This window comes from Arvicanthis niloticus, chromosome Y, assembly GCF_011762505.2.
Source record: "Arvicanthis niloticus isolate mArvNil1 chromosome Y, mArvNil1.pat.X, whole genome shotgun sequence".
Taxonomy (NCBI): domain Eukaryota; kingdom Metazoa; phylum Chordata; class Mammalia; order Rodentia; family Muridae; genus Arvicanthis; species Arvicanthis niloticus.
This window is the reverse complement of record NC_133431.1, coordinates 13,854,849-13,879,408: the sequence shown is the minus strand read 5'-3', so window position 1 is coordinate 13,879,408 and position 24,560 is coordinate 13,854,849. Positions and strand designations below refer to the sequence as shown.

At 41.4% G+C, this 24,560-nt stretch overlaps 1 pseudogene; it reads right to left on the bottom strand.

Moving 5' to 3' along the window:
• The window catches only part of LOC143437340 (vomeronasal type-2 receptor 116-like), a 409,964-nt pseudogene that overhangs the window by 2,001 nt on the left and 383,403 nt on the right, over positions 1-24,560 (bottom strand).

Sequence of the window (24,560 nt, the reverse complement as noted above, 5' to 3'; positions counted from 1 at the left end):
CCTGTTAAAATAAAACATTTCTCGCAAAATGCAATTAAAGCATAGTTATTCCTAATTGTACTGGTGAGGTACAAGATAGTCCTAATACCCAGTCCATCATCTTGTTGACTAACCAGAACCTCTATCATTTGTCCTAACTAAAGCACTTAGTTTTGAACCTGCCTTTTTTTCTTGGCTTTTGAATGAATGTCAGCTGAAATGTCCACTCTGTGGACTAAGGTGGTTAACATTGGTCTGTTTTTCTAGGGAAAAGTAGTGGTTTTGTTGGAACAGGGGGGATTAGCTAGGACTCATTGCATATCCATAACCTATTGGTAGAAATCTGTATAATTAATATCAAGATGAATCTATAATTTCTTCAATGGTACAAAATTTACTTTGATTTCAAATTTAAGGTTTTCATTGGTATGAGCTTATTATTGATATAAAAGTGAGATGAATATTGTTACTTTCTATAGGCATTGTGCCTGTATAACACATTTAGGAATACAAGGCTTAGACCCAGTCCTTCTTTAACTTTTTTAACTGATTTGAGATGGTTAGCCTGTGATTTCAGGGACTATAGCAAATTCATGGCTTTGAGTTTATTGTTAGGGTGTTTTCTATATTTTCTTTAGAAATAGCTGAGAGGAGTTAACAGACAACAGTCCAGGTTACCTTACATGGATAGTTGGTTTTCAAAACGTCAGAAGTCCATAGAATTGATGTTACAAATATTTATATATTAATGTTTATTTTGATTAGAGACCTGTTTGCTCCTGACAGCTTCCTGTCGTGGATTCTAAGAAGAAATTGAGCATCCTTGGAGTTACTCCAGTTGTGTAGTGACAGCCACTAGGCAAGAATTGCCTCTTTCCATCTACAGAAAAATTACTGTCCAGAAAAGGACACACATGCAGAATGACTCGACTGATTATATCTGCCTAGACAGAGTAATCAGCCCTTAATAATCCTGCATCACTAAGGTCTGTCAGATGACTCTGGGCACAAAGGCTGAACATTTGATGCTCCAGCGTTTTGTAGTATAGGGGCTTTTCAGGTGTTCAGCAGTCTCTATAAATTGGCTAAGTTTTAGAAGCTATACTTTGTGCTTCCTATAATTTCAGTTAACTGTCATTCTGAATTTCTGACAGGGTTGAAGACCTATACTCTCATAGCCAATCCTGGCTATTTACTTTGAGAGAACAGATCTGAGTGGATGGTTTTCAGCTGATATTCATTCAAAACCCAAGCATCTGGTCTTAACATAAAATCAGTAACCATCATATTGCGAAAGAAATGTGCTGTTTGTAGAATATATTGCAGATTATTTGCTAAGTCCAAAAGAAGTTGATATTATTTAACTGATTAAGTTCTAAACATGAGAGTTTGGGTCTTCAGTTTCCATCTAGGCCATATCATATTTCTAGTCTGGAGTGAGAAGGTATTCGAATTCAACAATTTCTCTTCTGCATGCAAGCATGTACCTGTTTCATTGGAAACCTCATTTTCTGGGTACTGGACACAGTCAAAGCAGCAGTCTGCTGTTTCTTTCTGATGAATTTTCCTGAATCCAGCAGTACATGGTACACTACACCTGGAGGAGGGAACCTGAAGCAACATATATGTAGTGGGGTGTGTGTGTGTAGTTTATGTATACATCATACATATAATGACCTATAGATTGCTATGTGGGATATTAAAAGATATGGCTATAAATACTCCCCTGATAACCAGCAATACTTAAATATTTTAGGGACATTTTTATTTTATATTACCCCAAAAAGCACTGAAAGTCACAGTACATTTATATAACGTGTAATATTATATGTGCAACATTCAGTTTGTAGCAATTTAAAATTTTTCCTTCCTAAACTGATTAATCAAAAAGGAATGTTTACTTGGCATCAGTTTCTCTATAATTATTTATAAATAAAAAATAAGAACACTGAGTTGTATGGTAAATCAAGAACAAGTTGTTTGATGAGTATGAACAAAATATGTTATATAAGACACTCATAAAATTAATGAAGTTTTCCTAAGTTTAAAAGAAAATGTTGAACCCTCTATCCCACCGACCCCCTACTTCTATGAGGGAGCTCCCCTACCCACCCACCCACTTCTGCCTCATCACCTTGTCCTTTCCCTATGCTGGGGCACCAAGCCTCCAAAGGAACAAGGGCCTCTCCTTCTACTGATGCCCGATAGAGGAATCCACCACAGAATAGGGGAAACCAGGAATGCTAATGATACTTAAAATGCAAATAAATAAAATAACTAATAAAAAGATATAAATTTTAAAAAACCTTGAATCTGGAGAAAGATTTCTGTTAATAAATATGTGCTGTACTTAATTAAACTATAAGTATGTTCACACAGAGTCAAAAAATTCTGTAATTTACATATAGTTACAAAATTTTAATTATATATATATATATATATATATATATGTACAGATATAATACTATATGTTTAATAAATATATGCCTGTGTCATGTCGTTGAATAGACATGTGGGTGCAACTGAACATGGAATCCAGAGGCCTTTGATCCCTATGACCAGATTTACATGAAGTTGAGAGTTATCAAATTGTGGTGATTGGAACTGAGGATGGTCCTTTGTAAAAGTAGCAATTGGTCTTAATGACAGAGCTATTACTTCAGTGCCTTATATTTTAAAATTTAGATATTCTGAAAAAACCTGTGGTATACCCACTGATGTTCCTCCTGTGGCCCACTCCAAGTCTTCCGATATGTGAAGTTGTTGACTGTGTGGGAAACAAGGAAAATAGCTTCCTATTTTCACTTTTAATCCAAGGCCTTGTGGAAAATTCCAAATGATGAAAATGTCATACTCTTCACACTGATTTTCTCTATGGTTCATGTTCACCAGTTCTCCAACAGGGTTAGTAAATACCCTGGTTTTCAACGAGGAAGCAATCTAAATGAGATGCATTATTAAATAGTTACATATCATATCAATAAAGGGAATGCCAAATTGAGAATTTCCTCTAATTTTTTATAGACTTTCAGAAAAGACAGCTGTATTAAAGTAATCTTGTGTAGTAAAATATACCTTATTGATAATTAAAATTAATATACTCAATACTAATGTTCAATGATAAAATGTGCTAGAAAAATTATTACCAAATATGAAGTAACATGGTGATTTTGTGTGTGTGTTTTTATGTGCGTGTGTAGTGTGCACATGTTTGTCAAAAATACTTTGTAAAACATGGAAGCCATGTATGTGCATATGAAGGGGAAGTCTGAATGTCTGCAAGTTGTGAAAATTAAGAACAATTCTGGGTCTTTCATATATATATACATTATGCATGTACAAAAAACCCCACAAACTTAATAAAATGTGCAGTCTTAGTCATTTATGGTTATATAAATAATTGGTAAGTTAAATGAGTAACTATTAATCCCAGCTCATTTACCTGTTCTTCCTTCCTTCCTTTCTTCCTTTCTTTCTTTCTTTCTTTCTTTCTTTCTTTCTTTCTTTCTTTCTTTCTTTTTTTTTGAGACAGGATTTCTCTGTGTAGACATGGTTGTCCTGGAATTCACTCTGTAGACCAGGCTGGCACTCTAACTCAGAAATCCGCCTGCCTCTGCCAATCGAGTGCTGGGATTAAAAGTGTGAGCCACCACTGCTCAGCTCATGTACGTATTCTTGAGAAATTATTCTTTAGAAAAATATTCTAACCTACTCATCACTTAAGGCTTTTACATAAAACTGTTGGCTCCTATTTTAAATTTTGAATTCATTTGGGGAAATGTTGAGACACGTTTTCACAAAGCTCCCCGATATTCAAAAATATATTGTTTCCATTTAAATCTTATCCTTGTGTATGATATTTATCCATTTAAAGATTCAATGGGGAGTTTTGCAGCGTAGAAATCTTTCCACAGAGAGAATAATCTCTAACAAATGTACAGTTGTTTTTCAGGGTCCATTTAAAAGATCACATTGATGTATCTAAACATAATGAAATGTAAGAAACTTTACCTGCAGACAGTCGGTTAATACTCCCTTGGGTTCTGCCATTTTCTGAGACTCTACTTGTTGAAGAATGAGTTCATGGTAGGTGTAGGCCACAGCATAAATTGCGTTATACAAATTATAACCTTCATCACTCAGGACCATGTCATATTTGTGCAGTGTTGTCCATTCCAATGTGTTGATGAAAGTAAATGGATCCATTTTATTGCTGTTCTTAGAGATTGAACAGTTAAAATAATTCCACCCCAGGACAGAGTCAGAAATGCTCACTGGGTATTTGTCAGTGTTTATTGTTTGCATAAAATTCCTAAGTTTAGCAGTCTCACCTTTGTGGTGTGCAAAAGTGACAGTCCCATGGAAGAAATCAAGGGTGAAATCTTTTTTATTTGTGATAACATCCCATTGTGAGGTTGTGATCCAGATTCTCTGAGCACCTAAATATCCCCATCTTCTAAAGCTGATTTCTACAGTAGAGTTCATGTCACCATAAATGATAACAACCCTTGCTCTTGATGTTGTAATTTGTTCATTATATACCTTAGCCCTTGTCATGTATAAGTGCGTGTTTTCTGGGATCACATTCACAAAAGCTAAACAGATCCCATGCCTTTGCATTTCTTCTCTCATGTCTGAGAGAAACTGAATACCCTGGTCTTTATCTGAGATGACCAGTCCAATCCAAGTCCATCTAAAATGAACCATCAAGGAGACCATGCCATAACACAAATGGGTGTCCTTCGTGGCTACCTGATGGACAAAGGGCAACTGGTCATGGTCACTTAGGTTAGGATTAAATGGTCCAAAGAAAACCTAAAGGATGCAGAAGAGAAGATGAAACATCCACATGAGGAATATAATCATTAGGACACTTGGACTTATATACAGGTAATGTTACTCACCTTCAGAACTCCTGTTAAGAATATTAAGATTTTACTATATATATATATATATATATATATATATATATATATATATATATATATATATATATTTCTATTAGATTCTAGACAATTTCTGATAAGTCTGAATGTCCTATAAAACAGTTTTCTCTGTTTGCTTAGATATAATTTTTAACTCTTTATCACATATATGTATATATACAATATATAATATATATACTATGTATATACATATATATACACACACAATATGTGTGTAGCAGCACACACATAAATGCATGCTCTTCAAGCTTTGTTGTAGGCACATGCAAATGAAATTTAAAAGATGTTAACTATTCCAGTGTTATGCCTTTTTACTGTTGGTGTCCTAGAATAAAGTGCTAGTCTTAAGGATGATTTCCATGATGGTCCTATAATGTCTGCACCACACGTTGGATCTAATCCACAGATATAATTAATAAAATCCAAACTATGGTTTTGTTGTGAATATACTAAATCCAGAATTCCCAATGTATCTCCACATAGGCCAACAATGATGTCAAATATCAAAGACATGTTGGGTAAAAGATAAGGATTCTTGTTGATCTCCTCAGCAGCAAAAATCATTACCAGAAGAAACTCATATTTTCTTTTTTGTATTCTAGAACAAGGCATAAAAATGATTAAGGGAGATGTATGAAACATGAAATATAAATTGCAAAAGTTTGTAATATGAGACATGCTATATTTCTGTCTAAATTTCTTGAATAAGTTTCATAAATTAGAAGTCTTTAGACCTCCCTACAATTTAAGAATTCATAGATGTATGGTACTATAATATGCTAAATTTTGTATTCGTGAAAACTGATAAAGATTATTTATATCTCTGTCATCTTTGAACTAGATTCTTGTCCTCTTGAGCAAGACTATTCTAAAGTATATTTGGAGTTGTAATTCCACAGATAAATAAATAAATAAACATGGCTTAAACCACACATAAAAGCTATAACACATTCTCCTTAAAATTTTTAATATTTAAATCCAATTTATACATCATATTTTTATTATTTTGAGAATCAGGTAATATATCGCAAATTTGTTCAACTTTTATATTCATATTTTTAATAACCTAAAATATTATTAATGAATATTTAATAATATCCATAACCATGAATCCTATATCTAACATTGAGTACTAAATTGTTTCAAAACATACAAAATATTTTGGGGGAATTTAGTAAAGGAGAATAAAATATTAAAAAGGAATCATTAAAAATTATATTCAAAAACCCGTATATGATATCGTGTGGGAGTATTCAAAGCACATTATACATCTGTGTACATTGTCTAACAATCAGTATACTTAAAATAATTATCAGTGTTTGTAGGAAAGAAATTATTTCATCAGTAAGAATATTTTACAGATTTCAAAATAGCAAACTCTCTTTGTAGTAAACATTAAAAATGCTAGCTTTATGCACAGTGAAAAAATTATCAATAATATTCTCATGATTTTTGTAGAACATGATGTTAATATATTCAAATGTTAATATTCAACAAACAATAATTATTTTAAGATATATTTTATATAAATTAACTTATCTATTTCAAAATATACAATATGATACAATTATCCACATAACTAGAATATTAACCTTTTTGCTCTTTTACACATCAATTTAATGTTACCTTTCAGTGTGTTGTTACTAGTAAATTTCATAAAAAAAGATATCAGATTTCTCTTAACACCTCAGTCTTCTTAATTCTTTGAGAACCTTTAAGTGATATCTGAACACAGAAATCTTCTCTCTCTATGAAATGTGCTCACCTGGCCCAGGATAGATGGCAGATTATCTACTACTATTAGAAATTACCTCTTGTCAGAAGTAAAAATGAAAAACATCCTCTTTTGATGAAATTTGCAATTTCAATAGGACTGTTTGAAGCTAAGTTTTTCTTTTGAAACCTGAAAAGTGCATTGGCCCAGTTCATATATTTATAAATTTAAACCTAATTATGGCTTATAAAAATGTCACCAATAAGGATTTTCACTATTTTTCTACTGAGGTGTAGGATAAAACAGAATACATCAGAAATAAAATTCCTACTGACCTAACAGAGAAGTATAATAATGTGAAGCCACCATCACTGTCAAAGTGTACACAGTGTTCTGTGGCTAACAATTGGAAAACATATTCTTTAAATCCCAAAGACATGAAAATTGGATTAGAGATCAGTTGAAGAGTCAAAGACAGAAAACTACAGGAAAACTCAGTCACAAAAAAGTAGTCCCAGTCATACAGATTATGTAAAATGTGAGTGATTTCAACACTCTTTCCTACATGATCGGCAGGCACAAATGATAACATCTCACACTTGGGATCTCAGAACTATGTAGCCACATTAAGAACCAGTTCTTATATACAAGAAATGCATTTATTCTCCTAGATCTTCTCTAATGTTATATTTGTTTGATAATTAATAGATATATTGACCATCTAACTGATAGTGATAATAAGCCTAATATGTGACTGAGTATTTGCATAATTGGACCAAAAGATTATTCTGGTAAAAGAATATGAAGCCTGGCAGTCTTTATCCACATTAAGTGTCAACTCCAGAATGGCAGGAGGGATGCATTTAAAGACTATTTTAAAAAGCAAGGTATATATGTAATGTTATATTACATTATATCACAAGTTATAGGACATATATATATATATATTATATATACATATATATTTATAGTTATTCATGTAATCAGGTATAGTAGACCAGCACATACACAAATATTTCAATGTCTGAATGTATGCCTAACTTTTGGGGACCAAAATTTGATAACCTTTTTATGAAGGCATTTAGATGCATGCTCATACAAGAATCAGTGGCAGACAATAGAATATAGGCAGTGTTGTAGTCTCTTCATATTTAGCTCTTCCCAAAGGTGAAAACTGTGAATTCAAGGTAGATGAAGGACATCAATAATCAATGCCAATCAATAATCAATAAATAGTAATCAATAATTATCAATATTAATTGATAACCAATAATGATCAGTAATTGATGACACATGTTTTTAATCCCACCACTTGGGAGCCAGAGGCAGGCAGATTTCTGAGTTCGAGGCCAGCCTGGTCTACAGAGTGAGTTCCAGGACAGCCAGGGCTACACAGAGAAACCCTGTCTCAAAAAACCAAAAAAAAAAATAAATAAATAAGAGAGAGAGAATGAATTATACATACGATTATATATACATGAAACCAGTAGTGATAAAAATGAATGAATTGTACATACAATTACATATACTTGCCACCAGTAGTGATAAAATGAATGAATTATAAATATAATTACATATATATGATACTAGTAGTGATAAAGAAAAGTAATCCAGTTTATATCCTAAACTGATTAAGTTTAACCCTTCAAATACTCAGAAGTTTACTTCTGGAAATATATTTTATCCTATTTAGTAAAATAGAGACACTTCCCGTTACTTTCTTATTTTAAAAAAATACAGTATTTCTTTCATTAACCTTTATTTGGATAAGTTGGAGGAGATACATGATCTATGGGATATTTTGCCCTTATAAAGTAGTCCAGGTCTTCATATATATATATATATATATATATATATATATATATACATATATATATATATATACACATATATATATATGTATATACACATATATGTATACATATATATGTATATATGTATATATGTATACGTATACATATACATGTACATATACATAGATATACACACTTATATATGTATACATATATATACGTATATATCTCTGTATATGTATACACACACATATATACATATATATATATATATATATATTGTACTTTGCCACTGAAACATTAGGTTTCCTAAAGATTGTCTATTTTAAATCAATAATAGCCATTTTAACATCCAGATAATGTTGCCAACAGCGCTCTAAGTTGTAAGTTATGGTCTTTCTTCCCCTGATAATTCACTGTGTGATCCTAGCCAGATCGACTGCCTTTCTTAAAGTTCAATTTCTCTGCGCTGCAAAGAGGATAGGAATGATTATCAGTTTCATATTCACATCCTAGAGCCTAAAATAAGTATTACAGATGCCAAGCATATATTTGGAGAAAGTGTTCATGATCTCTTGGGGAAAGGGGGCTTTTGGTCAGAGCTCGAAAATACTTGTTACTGATGGAAAAATGTAAAGAAAAAATATTGAAGGTGTGCACGTGATTCATTGGCAGAGTGTTTTTCTCAGAGTCAATGAGACCCTGGGTTCAACCTGCAATGTGGGGGATGGGGTGATAGAAGAAACTTATTGGGCCCACTTGTATCTTGGTGAAAAGGGCAGTATCAATTATTGACAAGGAGTTGTTTAATGCCTCAGTGCTGCTGTCCAGTAAGATATTGAAATAATTTTGCAGTGAAATCCATGCATCAACAGTGCTATGAACGACCTCACGTGACGAACATTTTAAGGCCTATTCTCAAATTTATTCAGTCAACTGTATCTAATGCAATGAAGAAGAAATAAATGATACCACTTCTATAGTTTCAGGGTCTTTTGATTAGAATTTAGAATATCATGAATATTTCTAATTCACTTGATTTTCCAATATATGAAGCTTATATTCAGTCAGGGCCAATTTGAACTTTCTTGCCATCATTCACATAATATATTTAAAAAGTGACACGGAATGAAGCCACTGAGGTTACATTCTGAACAGCAAATGCACCTTTGTACCGGAAGTGGATCAGCACTAGCTCCATGTCCTAGAAGAAATTGTTAAGTTTCATATTGCTGCACCTTAGAAAGCATGTGGTATCTTCAGTATACGTCCATGGGTCATTTAGTGACACAAAAATAAGTATTAACTTTCTCCACACATGGTATTTTGTCATTATATAGCCTGACCAAAAAGTAGAATGTCTCCGTCTTATTTGGCTCCCCATGCTTTTCTTGTGGCTCTCTGTGTGAGCCTTGTCGAGAGGCCACTGCCAGCTCCTCTGTCCCTATTCTCATGGCATCTGTCCTCCATGTGCTTCGCTAGGGGATCTTGCCAGTCTGCATTTGCTGATTTCTGAGCTCTGTATCTTTCAGACCAAGCTCTGTCCGTCCTTCCTTCCTGGTGCCTTGTCCTCCCTGCCTGCATTTCACGTCCTGTCACCTGCCTGGTGGCCCCTGGCTCCATTTCACCTCCTGTCACCTGCCTGGTGGGCCCTGGCTCCATTTCACCTCCTGTCACCTGCCTGGTGGACCCTGGCTCCATTTCACCTCCTGTCACCTGCCTGGTGGACCCTGGCTCCATTTCACCTCCTGTCTCCTGCCTGGTGGCCCCTGGATCCATTTCACTTCCTGTCACCTGCCTGGTGGCCCCTGGCTCCATTTCACCTCCTGTCACCTGCCTGGTGGCCCCTGGCTCCATTTCACCTCCTGTCTCCTGCCTGGTGGCCCTTGGCTCCATTTCACCTCCTGTCTCCTGCCTGGTGGCCCCTGGCTCCATTTCACCTCCTGTCTCCTGCCTGGTGGCCCTTGGCTCCATTTCACATCCTGTCTCCTGCCTGGTGGCCCCTGGCTAACTTATCTGCTTCTTCACCTCTGGCCTTCCCTTGTCTCTTCTTTTTTTGTACTTTTAGCTGAGACAGATTCCTGACTGCTGGAGGAGAAGGAGTTTGAAGGAGGAGGAGGGGGAGAAGGGGAAGAAGGGGGAAGGGGAGTTGGAGGAGTAAGGAGAGGAGGAGAAGGAGGAGGAAGTGGAGGAGGTGGAGGAAAAGGAGGTGGAGGAGGAGGTGGAGGAGGAAGGGAAGGAGAAAGAAGAGGAAGGAGGAAAAGGAGTAAGGTAGGGGAGGAAAGAAGGGGAAAAGGAGGAAGGAGAGGTGGAGGAGTAAGGGGAGGAGGAGGTGGAGGAAAAGAAGGTGGAGGAGGAGGGGCAGGAGAAGGGGAAGGATGAGGAGGGAGGGGGAGGACAAGGATGAGGGGGAGGAGGAAGAAGTGGAAAGAGGAGGAGGAGGAGGGAGGGGGGAGGAAGAAGGAGGAGGGGAAGGAGAAAGAAGAGGAAGGAGGAAAAGGAGTAAGTTAGGGGAAGAAGGAAGGGGAAAAGGAGGAAGGAGAGGTGGAGGAGGAAGGGGAGGAGGAGGTGGAGGAAAAAGGTGGAGGAGGAGGAGGGGGAGGAGAAGGGGAAGGATGAGGAAGGAGGGGGAGGAGGAAGAAGAGGAAGGAGGAGGAGGAGGCAGGGGGAGGAAGAAGGAGAGGAAGGAGGAGGAGGAAGAAGAGGAAAGAGGAGAAGGAGGAAGGAAGGGGGAGAAAGAGGAAGGAGGAGGAGAAATAGAATGTGAAGATAAAGAAGATGAAGATGATGAAGATGATGAAGAAGATGAAGATGTGAAGGCTTCTTTTGCTCAGCTCTGGTTTCCAGCAGACAGATGAGTGAACATTTTTCAGATGTTCTGGAAGTTCTAGCGTTAAATCCCCGAGGCCTATGGCTGTGAAGAAGTTAACAGCAAACTGGGTGTTGCGTGTGTTGTCTCAGGGTCACAGGGGTCACAGTCCTTCACAGAATGGCGGAAGAGTTTCCTCCTTTAGCCTTGTGTTCAGATTAGGAAGACCCGTGTAGTCACACAGTTCCTGGAAGAAGATCATGACAAAAGTCCTGCTGGACGACCTCGTGGTATCTTCACTAGGCTTCACACATCCGAGATGAGTCCACGGAAGCGAGTGTGTGTGTAAGAGGTGAGCGAGCGTCTCAGCCACATTTCTCAGCTTCTTCGTCTCTAAGTGATGGATGGTGTCCTGCTGCTCCTGGTACTTTCACATGGTTTTGTGTCTTCTGTTTTCAGCACGTGAAACTGCCCTGCTGACAAGCTGGCACACTGTGAGCGGGCCTTTCATTGGGCACATCAGTCACACTGTGCATGGGTCCTTCCTTGGGCACAGCAGTCACACTGTGCATGGATCCTTCCTTGGGCACAGCAGTCTCACTGTGCATGGGTCCTTCATTGGGCACAGCTGTCACACTGTGTGCGGGTCCTTCATTGGGCACAGCAGTCACACTGTGCATGGGTCCTTCCTTGGGAACAGCAGTCACACTGTGCAAGGGTCCTTTATTGGGCACAGCAATCACACTGTGCGCGGTTGCTTCATTGGGCACAGCTGTCACAGTGTGCGCAGGTCCTTCATTGGGCACAGCAGTCACACTGGGCATAGGTCCTTCCTTGGGCACAGCAGTCACACTGTGCATGGGTCCTTCATTGGGCACAGCCATCACACTGTGCGCAGGTCCTTCATTGGGCACAGGTGTCATGTTGCGGCCAACTCCATCTTCAGCAACTTGTGTGCACACTCTTCAAAGACTAAACTTGACTGAATGGCAAGATAGATTATACAGTGGAACAAGACTAGGCTGTGATTCCCTTTCCTCCTTCTCCTCCTCCCCACCCTCCTCCACTTCTTCCTCACCCCTTCTCCTCCTCCCTTCTTCTCCTCTCCCTCCTCCTCCTCTACCTCCTCCCCTTCACTACTTCAGCTTTTTAGTCTGTGATAGAATCACTGTCTGCCTCATCTAGGATTTTCTTTTTAATAGTCTTGTACTTCTCTTCATTCTCCAGAAAATGAGGATCCATCTTGAAAATGTTAAGGACATCTTCTGGATTGTACTCATTCTCAAGGGGGAGCATATGTGTAAACTGATCGTCCTCTTCCACTAAATCAACTTCTCCCTGAATAACAGGGTGGTCCTTGAATCCAACCTTCTATACAGAAACATCACTTCATGTAGGGCTGTGAAGAGATGGTTTGGTTTCCCCAGTACAGCACTGGGTGTGAGATAGCCTGAGACGCAACAGGTGTGAAGGACATGGCCTGTGAGAGACATGGCCTGTGAGGGACATGGTCTGTTAGGGACATGGTCTGTGAAGTACATGGTCTGTGAGAGACATGACCTGTGAGAGACATGGCCTGTGAGGAACGTGGTCTGTGAGGGAAATGGCCTGTGAGAGACATGGCCTGTGAGAGACATGGCCTGTTAGGGACATGCCCTGTGAGACTGTGAGAGATATGGCCTATGGGGGACATGGCCTGTGAGAGACATGGTTTTTTGAGGGACATGGTTTGTGAGAGACTTGGCCTGTGAGAGACATGGCCTGTGAGAGACATGGCCTGTGAGAGACATGGCCTGTGAGGGAAATGGTCTTTGAGGGACATGGCCTGTGAGAAACATGGCCTGTGGGGGAAATGGCCTGTGAGGGACATGGTCTATGAGATTGTGAGGGACATGGTCTGTGAGAGACATGGCCTGTGAGAGACATGGCCTCTGAGAGACATGGACTGTGAGAGACATGGTTTGTGAGGGACATGGTCTGTGAGAGACATGACCTGTGAGGGTCATGGGCTGTGAGAGACATGGCCTGTGAGAGACATGGCCTGTGAGAGACATGGCCTGTGAGGGACATGGCCTGTGAGAGACATGGCCTGTGAGACTGTGAGGGACTTGGCCTGTGAGAGACATGGCTTTTGAGGGACATGGCCTGTGAGGGACATGGCCTGTGAGGGACATGGCTTGTGAGGGACATGGCCTGTGAGGGACATGGTCTATGAGAGACATGGTCTGTGAGGGACATTGCCTGTGAGTGACATGGCCTGTGAGACTGTGAGAGACATGGCCTGTGAGGGACATGATCTGTGAGGGACATGGCCTGTGAGGGACATGGTCTGTGAGAGACATGGCCTGTGAGGAACATGGCCTGTGAGGGACATGGCCTGTGAGACTGTGAGGGACTTGTCCTGTGAGAGACATGGCTTTTGAGGGACATGGCTTGTGAGGGACATGGACTGTGAGAGACATGGCCTGTGAGGAAAATGGTCTGTGAGGGACATGGCCTGTGAGACTGTGAGGGACTTGTCCTGTGAGAGACATGGCTTTTGAGGGACATGGCTTGTGAGGGACATGGACTGTGAGAGACATGGCCTGTGAGAGACATGGCCTGTGAGAGACATGGTCTGTGAGGGACATGGCCTGTGAGTGAAATGGCCTGTTAGGGACATGCCCTGTGAGACTGTGAGAGACATGGCCTATGGGGGACATGGCCTGTGAGAGACATGGTTTGTGAGGGACATGGTCTGTGAGAGACTTGGCCTGTGAGAGTTATGGCCTGTGATGGAAATGGTCTGTGATGGACATGGTTTCTGAGAGACACTGCCTGTGAGAAACATGGCCTGTGAGGGACATGGTCTGTGAGAGACATGGCCTGTGAGAGACATGGCCTGTGAGAGACATGGCCTATGAGACTGTGAGGTACATGGCCTGTGAGAAACATGGCTTGTGAGGGACATGGCCTGTGAGAGACATGCTCAGTGAGGGACATGGACTGTGAGGGACATGGTCTGTGAGGGACATGGCCTGTGAGACTGTGAGGGACTTGGCCTGTGAGAGACATGGCTTTTGAGGGACATGGCTTGTGAGAAACATGGCCTGTGAGAGACATGGTCTGTGAGGGACATGGTCTGTGAGGGACATGGCCTGTGAAGGACATGGCCTGTGAGACTGTGAGAGACATGGCCTATGAGGGACATGACCTGTGAGAGACATGGACTGTGAGGGACATGGTGTGTGAGACTGTGAGGGACATTGTCTGTGAGGGACATGGTCTGTGAGGGACATGGCCTATGAGGGACATGGCCTGTGAGGGACATGGCCGGTGAGAGACATGGCCTGTGAGAGACATAGCCTGTGAGGGACATGGCCTCTGAGAGACATAGCCTGTGAGGGAAATGGTCTGTGATGGACATGGTCTGTGAGAGACACTGCCTGTGAGAAACATGGCCTGTGGGGGAAATGGCCTGTGAGAGACATGGCCTCTGAGAGACATGGCCTGGGAGTGTCATGGCCTGTGAGGGACAAGGTCTGTGAGGGACATAGTCTGTGAGAGACATGGCCTGTGAGAGACATGGCCTGTGAGGGACATGGCCTATAAGACTGTGAGGGACATGGCCTGTGAGAAACATGGCTTGTGAGGGACATGGCCTGTGAGAGACATGCTCAGTGAGGGACATGGACTGTGAGGGACATGGTCTGTGAAGGACATGGCCTGTGAGACTGTGAGGGACTTGGCCTGTGAGAGACATGGCTTTTGAGGGACATGGCTTGTGAGAAACATGGCCTGTGTAGGACATGGCCTGTGAGAGACATGGTCTGTGAGGGACATGATCTGTGAGGGACATGGCCTGTGAGACTGTGAGAGACATGGCCTATGAGGGACATGACCTGTGAGAGACATGGTGTGTGAGGGACATGGTGTGCGAGACTGTGAGGGACATGGTCTGTGAGAGACATGGTCTGTGAGGGAGATGACTGTGAGGGACATGGCCTGTGAGAGACATTGCCTGTGAGAGACATGGCCTGTGAGGGACATGGTCTGTGAGAGACATGGCCTGTGAAGGGAATTCTCAGGGAGATCTCTCTTCCCTGGAACTGTCATCAGTGATCTAAGGCATTTTTGTCATTATCTATTTGTTTAATCAATCGTTCAGGGAACAATCGGGCTCCTCCTTCTTTTGTGTCAAAAATACAAGCAGAGCCCCTGCCCCAGATAAGGACAGGGTCAGGGCCATTCCATCTAGATGTAAAGTTGTCTTTCCACATAAATGTGGCATAGTTTATATTGGTCTCAGGATGTCAGAGGCGATCAGCAGCAGACTTGCCATGAACATCCAGATTTAGAAAATTGAGAACAAACAAGGCATGGTGAAGAATATTTCTAGGGGACCCCTTCTGGATGGATAACTTCCTCCTTTTTAATTTATGTAAAGTGTTCTTGATAGTCTGGTGGGCACGTTCAACAATGCCTTGCCCTTGAGGATTATAAGGGATGCCAGTAATATGTCTGATTTGTAATTGGTGGCAAAACTCTTGAAAAATTTTTCCAATGTAGCCGGGACCACTGTCAGTCTTAATGATTTTAAGCTTACCCATAACAGAGAGACAATTTAAAACGTGGGCTATAACATTTTTGAAGCCTCTCCAGTATGTAAGCTAGCAAAAATAAATCCACTAAAGGTGTCTATGGTCACATGAAGATATTTAAGACTTCTAAATTCAGGAACGTATGTGACATCCATTTGCCATATTTCATTTGGGACCAAACCTCTGTGGTTAACACCCAGGTGGGGGTGGGCAAAAATGTGACACAGGCAGGGCATTGTTTAACAATCTGGCACGCCTGTTCATGAGTAATCTTAAAAAGCAGGCGAAGGGTCTGAGCATTTAAATGATGTAAAGCATGACTCTTCTGGGCCTGTTCTACAGAACCTAACAACACTGGAAAGGTCAAGTGGGTGGCAGCATCTGCACAAGCATCTCCTCTAGAGAGGGGACCAGGCAGATCAGAATGAGCACGGAGAAGTCCAAAAAAAAGGGGTGGCATCTAGAGGCAATCAGCTTTTGAAGCTGAGAAAAAAGAGGAGCAGCATTTGTGGGGGGTCTAATGTATGGGACCGTTTCAAGAATGAGAACAGAATGAGCAATATAGGCACTGTCAGTATACAACTTAAAAGGGCAATCTTTTAATAACTGAAAAATCTTTATTACTGCAAAAAGTTCTACAAGTTGGGCTGATTTAAAGGGGGACTAAATTCTTTCCTGATTTAACAGTCAAGGGACCAGAGGTGGAGGAGGCCAGGATCTTTATTTCACCTGTGAAATCATTATCAATCACTCAGAGATATTTAAACCCTAAAAAGTGGAGCTGGTATGCCCAAAAAGAAGTCTAAAAAAAAAAAAAAAAAGTCTAAAAGTCTATTGTGGGGGGGTGTCAAGGGGCCAAAGACCCCAGTATGTAGAACTTGTGTCCCCCATCTCAGGTGTTAATATTGTATCGATGGAGGAACAGAGCTCCAATCCTGTGCTGCTTGCAGTTGCTCCTTGGAGGGAGGTAATGTTTGAGTCTGAGGGGTTAATGTTTGAGGGACAAACTTCATAGCCCCAGGGTTTTGCCTCGGATTTGGGGCCGGGGGATGGCCCCTCTGGAAGTTTCTCTGCTTCTGAGGCAAGGTATTATTTTGTATTTTTACCTTGGCATGGCACTCTGAAGCCCAATGTCTACCTCGATGGCAGTGGGGATACAAAGAGGCAGGGAGAGTACCTTCGGCCTTAGGGGCTTTGCACTCCCTAGAAAAATGTCCTGGCTGTTTACAGTTAAAGCACTTTTTCTGGTGGTCATCCTGCTTGAAATCCTTAAGGGCAGCTCCAATGGCAAGTCCTATTGCATGAGCTGAACCAATGCCTGCACACAGTTTTATATAATCAGGAATTTCAGCACCACTATGGTGGGGTCGTATTGCAGCCTGGCAGGCAGGATTTGCATTCTCAAATGCAAGGTGTTTGAGAAAAGAATTTTTGTTTTCCTCATGACCAACAAGTCTTTCAGCTGCATCAGTAAGGCAACAGATAAAGTTACTATAAGGCTCATCTGGGCCCTGGGGGACCTGGGCAAGGGAAGTGGTTGCTGATCCTTTTGGAGGAAGTTGTTTCCAAGCCTTAAGACATGCATTTTCAATTTGGACTAGAAGGCCAGGAGGGAACCGAGCCTGTTTTTCATTAGTATCATAAGGGCTCCGCCCCAAAAGCTTATCTTAGGTCCACTTCTTAGAGGTTTTACTTACAGAATTGCGAAGTGCTATTTCTCTGCAATTTTCAACAAAATCTGTCTTCCAGAGAACATAGTTGCCTCCAGCCAGAGTGGCATGGGCTAAAAAATAACAATCATTGGGAACAAGCCACCGTTCACTCAAATTTTGATTTAAGGATAAAGTAAAGGGAGATATTGGTCAGTAATTTGTTACTGCCATTTTTAAGTCTTTCAGCTGAGGGAACCCTATCTTGTGATACTGTTGAGTTTTTATTTCATCTTCCTCACTTTCTGAGTCCCCTGAGGCTTTGTTTTCATTATCAGAGGCCTCAGTGCTTGATGACACCATATCCTTATTGTCTTCCCCAGCAGCAGAGTCATTTCTCCTTTTAGAGGGTGAGGCAGTGTTTTTATTTCTGCTATTGGAAGAGACAGCAGATTTGCTTCTGGTAACAGGAAAGGCCAGTACATGTTTTTGAGATTTTGGTTTAGATTTATTCTTAGAGATAGCAGGCATTGGGGAGAGGGAAGGTAATTCTAAATCAAGAGCTCCCAGATCTTTTACTAACTGGAAATGTTCCCATTTTTCCTCTATTAACTTTCTAAGAGAAGCCATTTTTTGTGAAAGTTGGGCTTTAGCCTTAGTGGTATGATTGTTAATATTGGCCAAGTCGAGGACCGGGGCACAAAATGGAGCAGCAATAGTATATGGAGGTGGTCTTGGCATGAATGAGCATTGGGGCAGCAAGTCAGGATTACCATATTTAGCTGCCCCCTCCTCTATGGACAAAGTCTCTGCAGGCGATTATCAGGCCCATTCTTGGCCAGGGATTTTAAGGATGCAAGGGAGTGGTAAATGTTAGCAAGAGGGGGTTTTTGCAGTTACTGGCTCACCTGCAGCAGCCTCAAGGGGAGCAGCAGGGATGTCTAAATAAGGTATGGGAATAGAAACAGACTCACACACAGAGAGTGGTCTAGAGTGTCACTGTAACACCTTTTCCCCTTCTTTCACTAACTCACGAATATCTGGAAATTGTATATAGACTTGAAGTATATCGTGCACCAGGTTCCAATAGGAAAAAACCTGAACAGGGACTTTCTCAGGACCAAAGATTTTGTAAAAATCTTTTAAGCAATCTCCAACCCTAGCCCATCATTTCTCACCAGTAGTCCCCTCGTGGGGAAACCATGGACAAATAGCACCAATGAATTCAAAAAATCTTTTAAGATCCTTTTTCTTAACCCTTACTCCTCGTGCCTTGAGGCTCTCTTTGAGACCCTGTAAGAACAAATCATGTTTGCTCAATGTTTGTTCCATAACTGCGTTGCTTTTTCTTACCTTCACTGGATCAATCTCACAGGCCGGCTACTCTGTGGCGATCACAATGCGGATCTTCTCTCTTCTCTTTTCTCTCTGGAGAAGCATTGATCCTATGCTTACAGGACGTCCCTGTAGAAGCAATGTTCAATCGACCACAACCCAAAGGGCCACATGTCTGGCGCCAAGATGCCCTGTCCTGCGGGGATTCGACAAGACCCTAGGGAAAGGGGCAAAAGAATGAAGAGATAAGAGACACAAGGAAGAAGCACCAGTCTGAATGTCTGATCTAGTGCTTAAATTTTATTGTTCAGGCTGCCATTATAAAGGCAAGCAGGCAGGAGGGTCATCTGACAGTCAGAGTCCAGGGTCATCCCATAATTGCAGAGTTCTTTAAGTCCACAAGAATTCCTAGCCCAAATTACTTATCTAAATATTTTCTCACAAGCAAGAAGGCAATTAAAACATTTCTCAGCCCGAGTTGCTTATCTGATTAATATTTCGTCCCTGGCAGAAGGGCAATAAATAAAGTATTCCTTAACTCAGGCTGTTACTTACCTGACACTTGCTCTCAGGCAGAAGGGGGTCTTGGCTCCCAGCAGGGGAAGGGGATGTATGGGAAGGCTCATGCCTCCTGCTGAGATATTTTTCCCCCAGGAGGGACCATGCCTCATGCTAAGACAGCTCTTTCCCCTGAGGAACCTGCCACAAGACTGTATAGTATAGAATATAGTTTATTCAGGATATGGGGAGGGGAGTTAAAAAGGTAGTAGAGGAAAAGAAATGCAGAGAGAAGCAGAGAGTAGAGAATTAGAGGCCAGGCATGAGCATGTGCAGAGAGAGAGGGGAAGGGAAGAGCCCAAGAGGGCAAGAGAAAGAGAGAACAAAAGGTCAATAGATCAAAAGAGAGGAAAGGGTAAGTAGCCACATTTACAGGGGATCAGGCTGTTGCCAGGTAACTGTGGGGAGGAGCATACCTGGCTGTTGCCAGGTAACTGCAGTGGAGTTTAGACAGAATGTTAAGCAATAGCTGGGAAATCCTTCCACTTGTGGGCAAATTAATATCTCCACTGCACACTGAGTACTGGGCTATGGAAACTGTTCACATTGATTACAGGAAGAAGAAGGCAAGTGTTGTGTGGAAAGCTAAGGTAAGGTCTGGAATCAGGTCCTGGTAACTGCAGGATCATTGTTCTTGAGACAGAACAGCAGGCAGCAGAACAGCCAGAGCTGGTTTGGTGGGTTCTCCCCCAGGGCTGGGTGGTGTGAAATTCCTCTTTGAAGACAGAAACAAATGCTAATTGGGTGTAAACCCCTCCTGAGCTCTGCAAAAGATTTGACCCTGCTCTGGAAGCACACTTTAAACTTGAGGAGTGGTAAGTCTCACTGGCCAATCAATGCTTCCAAGCAGACCTGCCAATCAGACAAGGAGGCAGTTCTTCCTGGTATCATTCTGCAAGTTCGATTTGGTTGTGCAGGCTTTAATGGTCATCTGTGCCCTGCTCTGAGCTCTGCTGTGGGTGCTGTGTGGAGACCTCAGGGAAGCTCTGAAATCAAGTCATGGTGAGCACAGGATCACTGCCCACAATGGGTAGGGGCAGGCGGTTGAGCAGTGGGAGCTGGGGTGCTGGGTCCTCTCTGGGGCTGCATTGGAAGCATCAGCCAGATGTGACCACCTGTGAGGTCCCCGGTGATGCCCCTCATGTGTTAGATCAGGAGGTGACCTCTGAGTAACTTCACTGTCATGGCTGATTCTGAATCTGCACAAAACATTTGGACCAGTTTTTTTCTTGTAGAAACATGGGTGGTTTCTCTGACTCTGCAGCACATGTGTCCAAACCCTTTTGTCTTTTATAGTATACATTAAGAAGACAGGTATAAACCTAATAGATCTGCTTTTATATGTTACTTGGGTTTTTGTTTAGTTGTTGTTAATCTTTTTCTATTGCAGTTTTTTATATTTCTTGACTTTATATGTTTAGGGTTTGATTATTATGTGGCAAAGACACTTTTTTTCCCAATTTATTTGGCAGTTTGGATGTTTCTTGTACCTTAATAGTTATCTTCCTCTTTAATTTAAGAAATTTTTCAGTTATGATTTCATTGATAAATTTTCCAGACTTATTTTGGTGGGAGTTTTGTGACTGGGTTATTGTTCAATGTACGGATTTGCAGAGAGCCTTGGCTGAGTGCTGCCTCTTTTACTGATCTGTTTGTTTGTTATGTTCCAGAGGGAATGCTTGCTAATGTTGAAATCTGGGAGAAGAGGTGAGCAGGAAGAGATGATCTTAGTAATCTACAAGGAGACTTTGTCATTAGCAAGGTTAACCTGCTTCTGGTGTTTAGTACAGTACTAGAGGCAACTGTGAAAATTGCATTTTGGATAACAAATATTGTGGTAGATCTATGGAAAGTTTACCTTGTGTCCTTTCAGGTATGGCATGTGGGTGAACAGGAACTATCTGCCCGAGTTGGGGCTATGATACAGGGATGAGGCAGGAAAGGAAGGGCAAGTGGGGATTGTCTGCAGTATCATTAGGAGGCATGTACATAGGAGGGGTAATTTTCACTAATATTCTTTTCCAATGGTGAGGGCCACTGGTATTCTGTTCTAGTTGTAAGAGTAACTGATATTAGGGTTTGCAGTAACAGACAGTGAGGTAAGCCTTTGGATAAAGTACCTGCTCTACTGTCAGGCGTGGCTTGCAGGTAAACAGTAGTATCTTTTGATATTAAGGGGTTAGTCAAAAAGATGAGTTTGTGAAGTCCAACCAACTCTGTTTTTGAGATTGCACAAAGTCCACTTGGGCAAACATCTTATGACTAAACCCACTTATCAACAGCCAGTCAAGGTACAGCAGCAGGGTTTACCTACATATAGATAACTAATAAACCTTAAAGAGGAAAAAATGTTAACCTACCCATCATAGTTGTCAGATGGTTTTGTCTCCTTGCTTGGTTCTTGCAAATTATACCAGACATGCCATTTCTTAAAAAAATAAAATAAGTTGCTGACCTGTATGTTAATGTCCCAATCTTGTTGTAGCTGCAATAAATACTCAGCACCCCTAGACTTGGTCTCTCAGTTTGGACCTGATGTGAGATTGACTGGTGAGAATTATTGTTACTGATCTCATAGTACAGACCTTTGTGTATTTGCATTGCAATACGTTCTTGGTGGTCTTTGGGGTACCAGTGAGTTGGGCACAACATCTTGGTGCATGGACTGGAACCCTGAAACCCTCAAGAATCCCAACTGAATGCTGATGTGTCATTGTTCTTTGTGTCAGAGTGGCTTATCTGTCAGATTTGTGTCTGTGTACCTTGGGTTTTACATTTTTCTTGAGTATTTGCAAAGGGAGATGACAAAAGTGACTCTGGAAGCACAGTATAGTGGATGCACTGGAGTGTTGAAGCCACAAAGGGCTTGGAAGATGTTTCAAAGCCTGGTGTAGCGGATGGTGTGCCCATGGTCTTAATTTTGGGGATGGTTTTCAGCTGACATTCATTCTAAAGCCAAGAAAAAGCCAGGTTTAGAACTAAGTGTTTTAGTTAGGAGAGATGACAGAGGTTTTGGTTAGTCAACAAAATGATGGACTGGGTATTAGGACTATCTTGTACCTCACTGGTACAATTAGAAATAATTATGGTCTAATTGTACTTTGAGAGAAATGTTTTATTTTAACAGGAAGGGTGATATGTAGGAGGAGCTAAGGTAGGAGGAGTACTGAGAGGAAGAGAAGGAGAGGAAAAGTTAGTTGATGGGAGAAAGAGAAAGAGGGAAGACATGGAGGCAGATGTTCATGTGTCTCCACCAGTCAATGATAGTTGATATATCTAGGTTGGGTATTGGGTTACACTTCTTTTTTTTTGGACTTTTTGAGACAGGGTTTCTCCGTGTAGAGCTGGCTGTCTTGGAACTCACTCGGTAGACCAGGCTGGCCTCGTACTCAGAAATCCGCCTGCCTCTGCCTCCCAAGTGCTGGGATTAAAGACGTGCACAACCACTGCCCAGCTGGGTTACACTTCTGATTGAGCATTACCAAACTTATAAAGCCTTTGATTAACATTTTTAAAAATTGTATAAAAGCAAAAAGGGAAAGGGGCATGGAATAGGGGTTTTCTAGGGAGGGGAAATGGGGAAAGGGGATGGCATCTGAAATGTAAATAAAATATCCAAAAGAAAAATAAATTGGGAAGGTTAAAGCCTACTTAGAACCCTGCTACATGGCTGACAACCCCCTTCCCATCTGCATTGTCTCCTGTGTACAAGTAGAAATATCTGCTGGGTAGCCTTTACCGCCCCCTTGTGGCTGTCTATTTTTTGTGTGGCACTTTGTTATTCTCTCACTGAGGAAATGAGACAGACTCCATACTAATGGATTTAGTTACTAGCCCCACACCTTGGGTTAAATCCTTCTTAACAACAGGACATAGACCCATTGACTAGTCCATGACAGAGAGCTCTTCAAGACAGCATCCAGGGCAAAGTCAGGCTCTGCCTACCTTATTTTAAAGAGTAGAAAGAAAAATACCTCATTTCTCACCTCCTGAACTACCCTCTGCCCAGTTCATATGTGACTCTGTAGTTTTGAAGTTGGAACTGTCATGAGATGGAAGGTTGTTCTTCATTGATTTTCACAAATATAACATAACTTCCTTGGACCAGAGGTCTTGTCTTTTATCGTTGGCCATTTCCAGGTCTGTGGGACAATATGCTTGTCTGTCCACCTTCCAGCTGTTTTAGCCTCCTCTTTGGTAGCACTGGCCTGGGAACCCAGGGTTAAAGATGCTCACCCCAGGTCAGCACAGCCTCTGAGCTCCCCATTCCAGTGTATCCTTCCCTGCTCTGAGCCATGTGCCCTCCCTATCTTGTCCTGGCTCAGCCACAACTCCAACTCCCTCTTGTTGTGGCAGGGCCTCCTGTAATTGACATGGTTAAATTATTGATTTTGTGTTGTAACAACTTCCTCATTTATTATTGTGTTTGTGTCATTTTTGTTTTCAGTTCTCAGCATTTCAGAGCTACACTCATCTGAAGGAGCCTCAATCGAGGGTGTGCCCTTATCAGAATGGCTGGTTGCTATGTCTGTGAGAGATAGTGTTGATGATTGATTAGGAAGGCTCTTCCACTGAGTATGGCAATATCCCTAAGCAAGTGGTCCTGAGCTGGATGAGAGAGCAGGCTGAGCATGAGACAGTGACCAAGCAAGAGAGCAAGCCAGGAGACAATGTTTATCCATGCCTTTGCCTTAAGTTTCTAATCTAAGCTCCCAAAATGATGGACTGTGTTCTGACAGAATCATGTACAACAACCATTTATTACCTGAGATACTTTTGCTGAGAGTATTCAATCACAGCAGCAGAGTAGCAAGTTAGAACAACAACATGGTATCAAAGGGTTATTTTACTGCTGGACGGAATCTATGTTGTAGATTGCATTCTTGTGCACAGGAACAAATTTGGGGTAGAAAGGTTTTTGGATTGGTTGGTGTCTCTAACTCTCCACTATGGGTCCTGCCTGACTGCAGGATGTGACCTCTTCAGCATCCATATCTAACTGCTATACATCTCAGCTATGATCGACCATATACACTCCTAGGTGCCCTCCAGTTTGTGGTCTCTGGCACATCCTAAATGTACCCCCTGCCCCCAGCCAGCTGCAGATTTTGATTCATTTTCCCCCTCTGGCTCTCTCTTGTCTCTCGTCTCACCTGTTGCTGGTTCTCCCAGATTTCCACTTTTTTATCTGCTCTCC